Source organism: Dromiciops gliroides, chromosome 1, assembly GCF_019393635.1.
Source record: "Dromiciops gliroides isolate mDroGli1 chromosome 1, mDroGli1.pri, whole genome shotgun sequence".
Taxonomy (NCBI): Eukaryota; Metazoa; Chordata; class Mammalia; order Microbiotheria; family Microbiotheriidae; genus Dromiciops; species Dromiciops gliroides.
The window spans coordinates 220,463,572-220,479,327 of NC_057861.1; the positions used below are offsets into that span (position 1 = coordinate 220,463,572).

The 15,756-nt window shown below is 40.6% G+C and overlaps 1 protein-coding gene across 1 annotated transcript in view; it reads left to right on the top strand.

Annotated features, from left to right (window-relative positions):
- Positions 1-2,166: 2,166 nt before the first annotated feature.
- MPPE1 (metallophosphoesterase 1) overlaps positions 2,167-15,756 on the top strand; it is a 35,280-nt gene continuing 21,690 nt past the window's right edge. Inside the window, exons 1-3 of the mRNA XM_043977803.1 lie at positions 2,167-2,181; positions 2,258-2,381; positions 6,592-6,729. The gene's annotated coding sequence lies outside the window, so the exon portion shown is untranslated. The remainder of the gene's footprint in view (positions 2,182-2,257; positions 2,382-6,591; positions 6,730-15,756) is intronic.

The following is a 15,756-nucleotide window of genomic DNA, read 5'->3' on the forward strand; positions in this document are numbered from 1 at the left end:
ACAGCTGCAGGATGGGAGCTTGACTTTAGACCTCCAGCAGGAAGGGACCTTTGCTCTGCTTGGCCCACCTGACTTAGTGTCTCTCTCAACAACCGCATCTGTCTTCCCTCTGTTCAGCCCACTCCCCCTTGTTTGTCCTCTCCTGTATGTATCTTCCCCCACATGTCTTCCCCACCTTCTTCCTCTCCTTCTGACCAGGTCCCTACTAACTGGGCCCTGGCCCCCAGTATTCTTTGTGCTCTCCCTTTTGTCTCAGGTCCCCATGAACCTCTCCTTTCATAGCCATGCTGGATCTTCTTCCTGCCTGCCTTTGTGTCTCCCTTCCCTACATCCAAACAAATTCACATTACATTAGAATCACTGTACATAGAGGTCTTTGGACAGTTCCACTTATGTAAAATGAGACTATCTCAACAAGAGACTGTCCATCTTCTTATTGAGGAATTTTGGGAAGAGAGGGAAACTACCCACTTCTGGAACCTGTTATGAGAGGATTATGGGCCCGGGTCACCCCAACAGTTCTCTGGGGAGGTCAAGGAACTTTTTCCTTGAAACCTCAGGAGTTTTCCTTTGAAATCAAGTAGGCCTTTCCTTGAGCTCAGTCAAGGACATACACATCCAAAAGAGATAAGCGGCACCAGATGGAACTGAGCATGCTCCAGGACCACCACCCCGAATTCCAGTCCTCCTGAGCACCTGGATGAGGTAATCCGTTGGGAGAGACTACCCCAGGAGAAGACCACCTGCAGATTGCTTGGACCCATCAGGACAAAGTTAACACCCATCACCAGATTGCTCACCAGTGATCTCTCCTACCCCAGCCAACTCCAGAGAACCCCGAGCCCCTCACGCAATCAGGGACATTCTTACCCACGCCATCTAAACCCTATAAAAGGACGCTCCAGGAACGAGTCGAGGAGGAAAGCGTTTTGTTTCTCCAAAACCTTCCTCCCGGCCAGTTTCTCTTGTACCCCCATAAACCTGTTCTTTTATTCCTAATTAGGTCTTGTGTGAGAGTGTAATTCTTTACAGAGGAATCCTAAGGACCCAAGTGCTTTCTTCCCATATCAAACCCTTCCACAACTATGTCAAATAATATAATTGACAATGAATAACTTGCTTTACCCCAGATCTTACTAAAAAAGACTTCTGGTGTTTTTTCTGTTATAAACTTGATAGCTCTTGGCTTTATTGTTTATTTTCAAACATGGAATAGGTGACTACAATTTTCAAAACAATTCAATTTCAAATACTGAGTAGCACACATAAGTGTTCTGTCCTGGAATCATAGATGCATTTCACAGAACCTAAGGACATTTAATTCAGTCCCTTGATTTATTATAATGGTTTGTCTTTCCACAAAAATTTATAATCAACATGTTAGTTGATCATCACAATATCTCTTTTAGGTAAGTAGTATTAGTATTATCATTTCTATTTTATAGATGGGGAAGTGAGACTCAAGAATTCAGATGCTTAGCCAAGGCAATACCCCTAGTGATTGCCAAAATCAAGTAAATTCAAGTCATATCAAATAAACAAGTATTTACCAGTTGCTCTTCACCCCATTTGGGCTTTTCTTGGCAAAGATACTGGAATGGTTTGCTATTTCCTTCTCCAGCTCATTTTACAGATAAGGAACTGAGGCAAAAAGGATTAAGTGACTTGCCCAGAGTCACACAGCTAGTGTCTGAGTCTAGATTTGAACTCAAGAAGATGAGTCTTCCTGACTCCAGGCCTGGCACTCTTAGAAAATTAAACGAGATAGTAAATCCTAGTGGATTTCTTTCTAACGGTTTCATTAAAAAAAACAACAACTGAAAAAGAGAATCCCTTGAAATACTGAAGGGAGAAATATTGATAACAACTAAGTTTTAGGGAGTGCGAAACGCCTTACGGTGCGTTATCTAAGACTATACCTTTAAAAAGCTGAAAAGCTGTTTGCAGTAGTCATATTGATATAAAGAAAGGGAAGAAAAGTTCATTGCCAATAATTACATTATGTGAGCCGAGGTAAGAAAAGACACTGGATTTGAAGTCTGAAAGGCCTCCGTTGTAAATGCTAATTACTTATGTGACCTTGCTTCCTCAACTCTGGGCTTTCATTTTCTCCGTTGTATTCTTTTACATGACCTCTAAGTTTCCTTGAATGATAAAACCCAGGATTCCAGGGAGGGAGAGGTAAAAGGAGGGACTAGGAGGGAAAGGGGAGGAGGCTGAGGTCCCCGCCCCCTGACCCTTCCCCTTTCTCTACCAGGTGGAGTCACTGGCTTCTCCATCTCCATGACAACGATGTGGCGACTAATCGAAGCCCACTACTCTGAGTGTCTCACGTTCAGACTGCTGGCCTCTCTTCCCTCCTCTGAGCTCCTTAGTTATGGGTAAGTGGAGGATGGGCCGAGCAACCCTTGACGTCGGCATTTTGCACTTATAGTGCCCTGCGTTCGCCCTGTCCCTTCTTGGCGCGCTGAGTTTGGGGTTGGAGGGGCAGGGGGTCTCAGTCGTTGAGTTCTTGAAACTGAGCGCTTTGATCCCAGAAGGGTGGAGCGCGTGCGCCCCCAGCACCAAAATGCTCCCTCTTCTCCCCTCCCCACAGTACCTCCCTCCCTCGCGGAGGGTGGTAGAGCTTGAGGACCTCCCTCTTTGTGCCTAGTACCGGGTCAGTAGAGCCCCGTGTGATCTCCATCTTCCCACCCCTTCTCTATCTTTCGGCTTCTTGCCTTCCCCGCCTCTCTTCCCTCTCCTCCCTTCCCTCAGTTCTGCTGCTTTTCTGCAACCACTGCAGTCACTGAGGGAGTGGCCCTTGCAGTCGCCTCCTTCCCGGCTGCAGTCTCTTTACAGCTAGGTGCGGGAGCAATTCTGATCATCAGTTTGTTTGGGGCAGTTTATTCGAGAAACATTCCTTTATAGGATCATAGACTGGAGCTGTAAGGGACATCAGAGATCATCTAGTTCAACCCATTCATTTTACAAATCCGGAAACTGAGGTTCTATTAACAGAAGTTATGCTTTGCTCAAAGTAACCGGGGTAGTGAGTGGCCGAGCCCAGATTTAAATCCAAGTTCTCTGACTCCAAAGATAGACTCTTCTTTGGGTAAAGGCCAGGTCAGGAATCCACAAATGAAAAATGACATATCTCTGCCCTCAAAGACCTTATGCCCTGGACTACTCAATGTGGAGATAAAGGACATGTGCATCGAATGAAACAGCCACCAAGCATTAATCAGTTGATTTCTGCACTATGTTAAGTGTTGGGCATACAAAGAAAGGCAAAAATAATCCTTGTGCTCCTTTTTTTTTCCCTTTCTTATTATTATTAACATTTAAATAACTAAAATAAATCTCTATCACTGATGTATGTGATAGTTTATATATATGCATATAAATACACACACATAACTAGATATTTGTGATAGTGATATGTAGATATGTACATCACTACATGTACATATATCTAACTAGATATGTACACTTATTTAGCAAATAGCTAGCTATATAACAAGTTATATAGATTGTAAAAGGAAGGCAGTGGTGGTGGTGGTGGAAGCACTAGCAGTTGGGGGAGGGAGGATGGATGGGAAAGTCCTGCTGTACAAGGTAAGATTTTTAAAAATAATGTTTTTTTTTTTGGTGGAGTAATGAGGGTTAAGTGACTTGCCCAGGGTCACACAGCTAGTAAGTGTCAAGTGTCTGAAGCCCTATTTGAACTCAGGTCCTCCTGAGTCCAGGGTTGGTGCTTTATCCACTGTGCCATCTAGCTGCCCCCTAGAAGCTAAGATTTGAGCTGTCTTGAAGGAAGTGAGGAAAACTAGATGGTGGAGGTGAAGAGACATTATTAGGGATGGGGTCAGTGAGAGAAAAGGCACAGACTCAGGAGATGGAGCATCTGTCCTGTGTTTGGAACAACTCATGCTGATAAGTATAGAACAGGGTAAGGAATGATGGGGCAAAGGAAAAAATCAGGTAAAGCTTTAGGAATGTTTGAAGAAGCAGAGGATATAGTGGTATAGTGGGAAAAGGCCTAGATTTGGCATGGGAGGGGTGGGGGGGGTGGGGCTAGATTTATATTGTAGTACTGTCACTTACTAACTGGATAAGTGATAAATGGATAGAGCATTGGAAGTGGAGTCAGGAAGCCCAGAGTTCAACTCCTACAGCAGACACTTATTAGCTGTCTGATCCTAGGCAAGTCAGTCAACCACTCTGTTCCTCAGTTTTCTTATCTGTAGGATTGTTGTGAGGATCAAATGAAATGATATTTGTAAAGCACTTTACAAATCTCGAAGTGCTATATAAATACTAGCTGCTGGTCCACCACCAGTCATTCTGACCTATATCTTGTCATTCTGGAGGAGAGAATGGGGCTAATGACTCCAGATGTCACTGGTCCTCTTTGAAAAGGAACTGTGACATGGACAAATCACTTGGGTAAATAACCCTGTGCCTCAGTTTCATTATCTGTAAAATTAGGGGGTTGTACTAGATGACATCTATGGTCCATGATCCTAGGATTACAATTCTGTAATCCTATGAATTTCCATCTGAGGAGAGGAATTAGGGAAGAGATAGTGCTTAAGTTGATCCCTTGAAAGAAGAGAAATGATTCTGAAAAACAGAGATGAGGAGGAAATATATTCTAAGGTGGGGGGGGCATAGCACCTGGAGTTGCAGAGAGGTGGGAGATGTCATATTGTGCTTGAGGAACAACTGGGAGTTAGCTTTGCTGTAACAGAGACTATGAAGAGTAAAGATGGGACAAGATTGGAGCTACATTTTGGAAAGCTTTAAATAGGTTGAAAGACTCACTGAGGACTTTGGACCAGGAGAGTGACCTGGGTCTTTTGGCAACTGTGTGATGGATACATTACAGAGGGAAAAGAAAAGAGAGCAAGAAGACAGACTGTTTCTACAATACAGGTAGGAAGTGACCAGGTCCTGAGCCCTTGTTGTAGGTTGTAAATGGAGAGAAGGGAAAAGATATAGGAAAATTTATGGAGTTATATATAAGAAAATTGATGAGACGTGGCAACCGATTCATAGGTACTGACAGAAGGCTCGATTCCTTTCCACTGTGGGAATTCTGCCACTTTAAGTAGATAGAGTGGTATAAGATAAGTTTACCTTGAATTTCTGAAGTCACCATCAGTAGTAGTTGTTTACAGTGAGTTGGGATGAAAAGGTTGTTGTTGCTTGTTTTTTGTCCTTGTTATGGAAGAGGACCAATGCTATCAGCAGGGTGATGTCTTTTTTTTTTTTTTTTTAGTGAGGCAATGGGGGTTAAGTGACTTGCCCAGGGTCACACAGCTAGTAAGTATCAAGTGTCTGAAGTTGGATATGAACTCAGGTCCTCCTGACTCCAGGGCCGGTGTTCCATCCACTGCACCACTTAGCTGCCCCTAAGCAGGGTGATGTCTTGACTTGCAAGTGAATTGGATGGCCTGGATGCAGTAGGAGAGGATGACCTTTTTAAGTGAAGGTCTTTCCCAGATCTCAGTTTGTCTGAGGCAATGTCTATTCAGTAATTAAAAGTGTCAATATCAGTTGTTTCTGTTCTGATCACAAAGTCTGAAGGTCTTCCCTTTCTAGATTTCTTCTTCTTCTTCTTCTTCTTCTTCTTCTTCTTCTTCTTCTTCTTCTTCTTCTTCTTCTTCTTCTTCTTGGCAATGAGGGTTAAGTGACTTGCGCAGGGTCACACAGCTAGGGTCAAGTGTCTGAGGTCAGATTTGAATTCAGGTCCTCCTGAATCCAGGACCAGTGCTTTATCCACTGCGCCACCTAGATGCCCTAATTAATTATTTTTTGAAGGCAAACTAGGCCAACTAGGGAGCAGAGGGTAGTATTTCATAGACAACTGATTAATACAATCTGCTGACTTCTGCTTTAAACAAAATTATTATTACTTCAATGGATTCAGGAACTCAACGATATGGGTATTTCCTACAACATTGAAGATTTCAAACTTCCCACCCCATCTCATCCTATGCACAAGTTCAGGGGACCCCTTAGCAGCCCTTAATACCTCTTATAAAGTTTCCAAAGAGGAGCCACCCCATATGAAGGGGAGGGGCTCTCCTGTTTCTCTTGATATTGTGTAGATGCCAGGGTAGCATTTGGGCTCTTTGCTATTCCTTTTCACATCTGGTTTGCATGTTTTATACACATAAGCTGTTTAGCTTATTTATACCCACTGTTTATATCTCCCCATAGTCCTCTGGATGACCTCCAGTTCTGATTTCTTGACGTTTGTGGTATTACATGATTTGCAGTCATTTAGCACTACCATACAACACTTGATATAAAAAAGAGAGAGATTGGCTTTTATTTCAGGAACAAGCTTGGGGCCATTGACAAGGCTCTGCAATTTCTCTAATGAAATGCAGCCTGAGCTCTTCCTCCAATTCTAAGTCTGGGCCCAGTTCATTGTCTATCCCAGTGTCTTTCCAGAGTATGTGTATACCCCTGACCTGACTCAATGTGCACACTTCATCAACTGCGTATCATAGTCTAGATAGTAAGTGTTTTTCATCACTTTGACTTTTACTTTGTGGATATTAGGCTGACCTCTTTGGATTAATTATGGATCTCATTTAGGAAGTTCCATGATGCTCTGGGGCTTAATGAGATCACAGCAATGTCGCCTGCAAACAACAACCCCTGGGGGCCCTCAGGATTGATATTCCATTTCTAATCTTTGCCACATATCCTCCATGACCAAAGCAAACACCTCCAGTGAGTAAAGCATCCTTAATTTTTAATTGTCAGTGTATCATTTAACAAAGTTATTGCTATTGTATCCATGAGAGAATCTTGTATGATCTTAATATGCAGGGGAAAATGTTAGATGAGGAGCCTTGAAGGACACTTTTTGCTCTACTGAACAAATTTCTTTTAAAAATAGGCAACAGATAAAAAACATCATGGGATACTGAGTTCACTGTACTTTTTGGTCAGTTGTGTAATTGTGAAGATGGTCTGATATTTTACAAATGTCACTTACAAAAGCTTGTTCATATCCTCATATTTTCATTGAGGATATCCTTAATATGTGTATCAATGATTTTCATAAGGATTTTACAGATAGAAAGAAATACCACTATTGGTTGACACACATACACATACATACATACATACATATATGTATATATATACACACACACACACACACACACACACACACACATACATATATATTGGGGGGGGCAGGGCAATGAGGGTTAAGTGACTTGCCCAGGGTCACAAAGCTAGTAAGTCAAGTGTCTGAGGCTGGATTTGAACTTAGGTCCCCCTGAATCCAGGGCCAGTGCTTTATCCACTGTGCCACCTAGCTGCCCCATTTATTAACATTTTTTGATTGCTTTTTTGGTGGTGATAAAATCTGAGGGACAGTGAGGCATAATGCATAGAAGAATATGTAGAAGAAGACATGAATTCAAGACCTGCCTTTGATACATATTTGTTGTGTGATCATGGATAAAACACTTGTAGTTCTGTATCATTAGGAATTCCCCATGGTGGATAAAATTATAGGTGTAGATAATATTCTCTTCTACCCAAAAAACCCCAAAACGTATGTTTTTCTAATATCATCAATATCTTTCCTACTCATTGACATCTTGAAAATCAGTCCACCAACATTAGCAAAATTATGTGGTCTATGGCACAGATCTCTTCTGTGTATACTTGGTTTGCTCCAGCTGCTCTGCCTTTCTCAGTTTTCTTAACTACTATTTCTTCTTCCTCTTATAGCATATCAGGAAAAGTGATGTTCAAGTCTAAATGTGATTTACTTCATTGTCATTGATGGGCAACATAGTTTGTTTTAGAAATTTTGAGAGATCCTTTCTGTTTTGTTGTCATTCTTTTTGTTTCATCCTTAAATATTCTTATGATGATATTGTGCCAAGCTCCCTTCTATCTCTAGATCTGGAAATTTCAAATCTTTAATGTCCAAACATGTAGAACATTGACTCATGCATTCATTCAACAAATATTTATTTAGCTTCTACTACAAATAAGAGATTCTGAAGCTCAAGGAGCCAGAGGCAGTACAGAGCTTACACTATTAAGTACTCATTTCTCTTGAAGGTCAGGGAGAAAGAAGTAGTGAGCTTGTACTCAAAGGAATTCACATCCATCAGAAATTTCAATTCCATAATTCATAAGTGATCCCATTTGTGGGCACCAGTGGTACTTCAGGGGACTTAGAAATTAGGAGCAGAGTACTTATTCCATGAGTGAGTTATCTTCTGGGGCTGCATCATCTCTGCCATCTTGGGATGAGGCCATAGAACAGGCACCAATTGTAACTTCAGTCTCATCTGGAGGAACTGATCACCAGGTATTGACTGAATTCCTTGCTGCAAATCTATAGTTAGAGCAAAGCGAAAAGCTTTGCCCCATAGTGCCTCAGGGAAAGAGAGCCCCCATGATACTGCCCTAGAAAGGGAAGATAAAGAGTCTAAGTATCCCAGGATACTAGGAGAATACTGTTGGGGAAGCTGCTGATAGAAGAGAACTTGTGACCTCACTCCTCAAATCTAGGTAAACAGGTGACAGGCAGGAAGAGCACTTTGGACCAAACCTTTGCAGCACTTGCCTTTTAAATATTTAACTTGTTTTAATTTTTCTATGACCTATCTAGGAATGGAAACACTACCATATCACTCCCTAAATAAATAAACTCCAGTGACCCTGGATTCCTTGCAGTTCCTTGTACAAGATACTCCATTTCCTGATTGGAAAGAGAAATTCCTTTTTTCTGCTTGTGTTCTAGGCTGTTCTTCCTTTTGTTCCGCTGTTATTAATCCCTCCTCTCCCCACCAAAGAAATACATATACATTGAATATCTTAGAGAAATTGGCTTCTTTTGAGATGAAATGACTGATAAAAATGTGTACAGACTTTAAAAAAAAAAGGAACGAGGTGAAGACTCAGTGAGAGTGCCAGAATGAAGAGGCCAAGAGGTATGACTTTCACTATTGTCATTTTTTTTTTTTTGACTAACAGATCCAGTCATTGTCTAGCTCCAACCTTTTTCTTTTGGTGTCTTGCCATTCTCTCTCCTGCAAGTTTGTTTTCACTCAGTCGAAGCCATGGCAGTAGCATCTGACTCTCCTCTCTTATCCTTTGCTCCTTTCTTGGTAATTCCACATAGAATGTCAAGTTCTCTACTGTTCATATGATCTCTGCTCTCTCTTCTTCAGGTCCAGAGGAGAAGGTGGCTGTCTTTCTCAGGCACAGACCAAGGTTCTAATCCTTGGATCCTTGGATCAGAAAACACTGATGATTTCTGTTCTATTTCCTAGGCACCAGCCTCAGCTCTTCTCTTACTTCTTGGGCAAAGGGGATAGAATGTCTAGAAATTGATCTCTATTTTCCCTTAATTTAACCATACTGTTAGGCATTCTTGTAGTCTTTATAATGTTGCTGGGGGTCCCTATCCTAATTCCCATTAGAACTGCTAAGTCAGGTCCACTGACTACAGATGACCACATTTTATAATCCTAGGGGTACTCCTGAGGGGTTAGGGTGTCCTTTTTCTAATGCCATTGACTTCAACTCCTAATTCCAGTGTTTTCTCAAATATCACTCACTAATTGTCTCTTCTTTAGCATTGATCAACCCAGTGATAAACACTTCATTAATCATTTAATCAAAAAACATCAATTATTTTTTCTAAAAAAGACATTTGTTGAGAAGATATATAGCAAGAAGTTACAAAGTATCTCCCCTCCCCAACACCAGGGGCACATTCTCCCCTTTACCACCTTAGTCACTGGGGAAATATGGTTCAAATTTAAAGTTGCTTCTATAAAGCATTCACCTCTTCAAGTTCACTTAGGATGTAGCCTAGTTGCTGGACAAGCTGTTCCCTCACTATAGGCATCTTCCTTCCACTGCTGGGCTGAAACCATAGGTTGTTTATTCCTTGGGGCTGCACTCTTCACTAGGCTCTGCTGCTGACAAACTCTGGTATGGATTATAGATCCTGGATTTTGGGTAGCTTTTTCTTCCAAACTTTTAAGTTCATATGGTGATAGCTGTCTCTGATACTTGTTGTCAAGGAGAAGAGATGCAACAGAGCCATTAAAATAGCAACATCATGCTCATGGCAACATGTAAACCTGGTTGGGAAGAGTAGGCCACTTTTGTTACCAAAAGTAACACAATGGTCCAAGACAGTTTTGTTAAGGGCTAAAATTCTAGCTAGTCTGTCTAAAATATCTAATGAGTGGTCGCCAATAAATTATAAGCTTTAGCAAAAGTTAGACTTTTAAGCATTTATTAAGGAGAATAAGAATTTGGTAAAGAAAGAGAGAAAGGCCTAGATTCCTATCTATTAAAGGGAGAGCACATTTCTAGCTCCCTTCTCCACCAGAGTCCAGAGGAAAGAAAGTGAGACTGAGCGCCAGTCTCTTCCTTCCTCCTCCCACTAGCCTGCGTCACTTCCTGACGCCAAAGAAAAGACTCCTGGTCTTGCCCTCAAAGACCTTCGCTTCATGGGCGGAATTCTTCTACAGTAAGTCTCCAGCAGGTGGCGTTATTCCAATCGTTACAGTTTCAAAGGACCCATGATGGAAAATGCTGTCCAAAGCCCAGTCTTTAGGAACATACACAGTATGTTCTGCCTGATGCAGTCCCCAGAAAGGATGTTTGGTGAGCCTGCTGCTAGTGATGCACAATGGAACATGATACTCTACTTCAGAACATGAATTCTATTCTGTGTCTGTTTCTTGTCTACTTACTACATGGGGAAGGGGTGCGGGGGTGAGGGGCAGGATGAAAAGCCTTTTGACTGACTGCTGAACTGGAACTGAGCATGCATACAAATAGCATTAACGAGTGTGGTCAGCTTTTCTGTCCTTTTTCTAGTTGTGATGGAGGCAAGGGCAGCTTTCTATAAGCCTCCTGGTCAAGAGTAAGAGGTAACCGGGTAGCTAGGTGGTGCAGTGGATGAAGCACTGGCCCTGGATTCGGGAGGACCTGGGTTCAAATCCGGCCTCAGACATTTGACATTTACTAGCTGTATGACCCTGGGCAAGTCACTTAACCCCCACTGCCCCACAAAAACAAACAAAACACACAGTGTTGTCGATATTTTGTACAATGTTCTCCTGGTTCTGCTCATCTCACTCATCATCAATTCATGTAAGTCCTTCCAGGTTTCTCTGAAATCTGCTTGCTCATCATTTCTTTCTTTCTTTCTTTTTTAAAAAAATTTTATTTATTTATTTTTTCTGTTACATGTAAAGATAGTTCTCAACATTTGCTTAAACAAGCTTTCCAATTTCAGATTTTTCTCCCTCTCTCCCCTCCCTCCCCCCTCCCCTAGACAGCAGGTAATCTGATATAGGTTTTATATATATATATATATATATATATATATACACACACACACACACACACACATATATATATGTATATGTATATATATATATATAACATTAAACATATTTCTGCATTAGTCATGTTATAAGAGAAAAATCAGAGCAATGAGGAAAAACCTCAAAATAGAAAAACAACAGCACCAAAAACAAAAGAAATAGTATGGTTCATTCAGCATCTATACTCCACAGTTCTTTTTTTTTTTTTCCTGGATTTGGAGATCCTCTTCTATCATGAGTTCCCTGGAACTCTTCTGTACCATTGCATTGGTGAGAAGAATACAGTCCATCACAGTATGTCAACACACAATGTTGATGATACTGTGTACAATGTTCTTCTGGTTCTGCTCATCTCACTCATCATCAGTCCACGCAAGACCCTCCAGGTTTCTCTGAACTCTTCCTGTTCATCGTTTCTTACAGCACAATAGTATTCCATTACATTTCATATACCACAACTTGTTCAGCCATTCCCCAATTGATGGGCTCATCATTTCTTACAGCACAATAGAAACCACACTTATCTGAATGTGCCATTGTCCTCAGGTCTTTCACTAGACCTTGATATCATCACGGTAGAGCTCATTTTAATATGGCCCACCTTCAGGTCATGTCAACCAAAGGAATTGAATGATGCTAGGCAATTAGCTTTGGTCAGTGTGTAAGAGCCACCTCTATCTTGTAATGACTGGAATGATGCCACCTGCTGGTGACTTACTGTAGGAAAGCTCCACCATGAGGAGAAGGCCTCTGAAGGCAAAACCATGCGGCTTTTCTTTGGCGTCAGGAAGTGATGTTGGCTTTGGGGAGGAAGAGGGGGCGACGCTAGTGCTCTGGCTCTCTTTCATTCCAGACTCTGGTGGAAAGTGGAGTGAGAAATGCACTCTCCCTTTAATAGAAAGATGAATCTAGGCCTTTTTTTCTTCACCAAATTCTTATTCTTCTTAATAAATGCTTAAAAGTCTAACTCTTGCTAAAGTTTATAATTTTTTGGCGACCACTCATTAGATATTTTAGACAGACTAGCTAGAATTTTAGCCCCTTACATTCTGAAGAGGAAAAAGACTCAAATCACAGGTGAATGCCACTCTAGGTGCTGAAGGCTGTCAGTTGGTAGGCTCTCTCCTCTTAGAACATGGCCTACCATGTGTTCTCCCCTTAGAAATATGGCACTGGGGGGTTTTCCGTTTGAGTTAACTGTCACGTGGTCAATGTTCTTCTAGTATTTAATGTACTTTAATAATAAATGCTGGGGGCAGCTAGGTGGCGCAATGGATAAGGCACTAGCCTTGGATTCAGGAGGACCTGAGTTCAAACCCAGCCTTAGAAACTTACTAGCTGTGTGACCCTGGGCAAGTCACTTAAACCCCATTGCCCTGCAAATAAATAAGTAAGTAAGTAAGTAAGTAAGTAAGTAAATAAATAAATAAATAAATGCTTACTGCCAAAAATGAGTGAAATAACCATCAATTTATAAGCAGATAGGTGGGGCAGTGAGGGTTAAGTGACTTGCCCAGGGTCACACAGCTAGTAAGTGTCAAGTGTCTGAGGCTGGATTTGAATTTAGGTCCTCCTGAATCCAGGGCCAATGCTTTATCCACTGTGCCACCTAGCTGCTCCCAGCAACAATATTTTTATTTTGGTTTTTTTTTTTCATTTTTATTTTTTTTCCTATAAATACTTCTTCTTTTTTTTTTTATTTTTTAGTGAGGCAATTGGGGTTAAGTGACTTGCCCAGGGTCACACAGCTAGTAAGTGTTAAGTGTCTGAGGCCGGATTTGAACTCAGGTATTCCTGAATCCAGGTCTGGTGCTCTATCCACTGCCCCACCTAGCTGCCCCTAAATACTTCTTAATAGCAATATTTTTAAAAAGCCAGTTTGGCCCCCAACAATTTATCTAGAAACAGCTATTCCTACAATATTTTAAATAATGCAATAGGGAAAAACTAGATAAAACCTTTGTGTCCAGAGGACTGGCCTTGAACTCAGAATGGGCTAGGCTCTAGTTCTACCTTTGATAATAACTTGATACTAACTGTGTGACCATGGGGGCAGCTAGATGGTGCAGTGGATAGAGTGCTGGGCCTGGAATCAGGAAAACTCATCTTCCTGAGTTCAAATTTGGCCCAAGACCCTTACTGGGTATGTGAACCCGGACAAGTCACTTACCCTGTTTGTTTCACTTTCCTCATCTGTGCAATGAGCTGGAGAAGGAAATGGCAAACCAATCCAGTATCTTTGCCAAGAAAACCCCAAATGGGGTCATGGAAAACTGGTCACAACTGAAAAAAAGTGCCTGAACAACTTTGAGACCATGGCCTAGTCACTTAACTTTTCAGTGTTCTGTCTACCTCACTACGAATAGAAATAATATTATCTTCACTGGTGAAAAGAGTTTCCATATTTGGAGTTTCTTTCCTATGCTGATGAAATCCTGTTTCCTTTCCCCACTCCCCACCATGTCTTTGATCACTATGCCACATTCCCTCTCCTCTATCAATATGTGCATATTACAAATTAAGCACTTACATGAAATACATATATATGTACATATATACATATATACGGAATGTTGTAAAAATATGAAGAAAAAGCTATATGGGAAAATGTGATACAGAAAAACAGAATGAAGAAAACAGAAGACTGAATACACATTAAAAGACTAAAATAGACACTGAGTGTGTTAAAAAGAATAACAGCAACATTTTATAAAACTGTCCCATAGGAGATTGAGATCTGGCTTCTGAGTCTTCAAGCCCTTCATTCAAGCGTTGCCACTGACTATCAGCCTATAAAAAGTAATAACCATAACATTTTATTAGTACACAGATGGAAAAGAGAACAGGAGACAGAGAAAATAAGTTGCTAATGTGTACTTTTGATTAATTTATAGATTTTTCTTTTATTAAAAATAAGTAGTCCATATTTTATAGTTTTACTTGAGATCTTGATCCCCATTTTGTTTTTGATTGTATTTTTGAAATTATTAATTCTATGATAGAATATTAAAAAGATTTAAACTTAAGTATGAAACCTAGCTGATCAAATGAATTCAAGATACACATGCCATTCTAATACTTGCATTTTAAGTCTTTTGCATTTAGGAATATTTACAGTGACATGTATTTACTTGCTATGAACCTAAAAAAAAAGGCAAACATGGAGATTTTCATATTCAAAGAACAGAAGAGGATTGTATAAGAAACTCTGAATCTCTATTACCTGTAGTTTGTTTTTTTTTAAAACAAGTATACTCATGCAAACTGTGCTACCTTGGGCAAGTAACTGAACCTCTTCATGCCCCAGGAAAATCTCTAAATCTTAAAAATCCCCAAATAGGTGCTGGTTTGCATTGGTAGAGGGAGTTACTCACTGGGAGTTCCCTATACCAATGAAATCATAAAAAACTTCAAATTTAATATTATGGTACCAACACTGCCCTGGTTGTTAGTGTGTTTTTCCAAAATTACTTTTACTTTTTTCTGTGCATTTTCCCAATTCAATTGAAATGCATTTTTAAATTTCTTGACATAGTTGACATTTAAAATTTGCCAAAAAATGAAAAGTAAATTTAGCATTACATATTTGTCATAATTGATTTGTTAAAAAAAATCACACTGTGTTGGATACTTTCCTAATATTCTACTCTTTAATATTGAATTTGTGGGTTGTATTAGCAATTATATGCATTCTTTCATAACTTATTTTACACAAATACTGATTTTAAAAGGAAGATTACTTTCAACTTTTGCTTGTTTGTACATAATTTATTTTTGTATTCTTATGATGTCATTTTGGAAAATGGAATAAAGGCTATCTTAAAGAGAGAGAAAGATTGAGAACAGATTCCTTATAGCATGGAAATCCTAGCCTTCCTAACAGCCCGAGTGAAGTAACCGAAAAAGGAAGTAAGCCCTCAGACAGCTTCTACTTCCTTTCCTCCTCCCAGAAATGGGAGGCTCTTCAAGTTGATTGGCTGAGAGCCTCTCCTGCAGCAGTCCATAGCCTCTTGAGAACACCCCTTCTCAGGGTTGGCTAGTGGCTAAAATCTAATCACCTTTAAGTGGGTACTTAGTAGTTCCTCATTCACACCCAATTCAAACACTACTAAGTCAATCAAGTCAGACCCTTGGGTGTCTACCACATTCCTTTATCTTAACATATCATCAAAGAAAAAAGATGGGACCTCATGTAGCTAGAAGATAATTTTCTTGGAGGACCCCTTTACTCCTTTGCTTGGTGGGAGAATGTACTCCCTTAGAATCCTAGCTGCCCCTTACTAGGACAAGAGAAAATGAGAAGGGCCCTTACTGTGTTTGGTGGCCCTCTTGCATTGAATTTATGGGAGGATTGCTGTATTAGATAACAGAT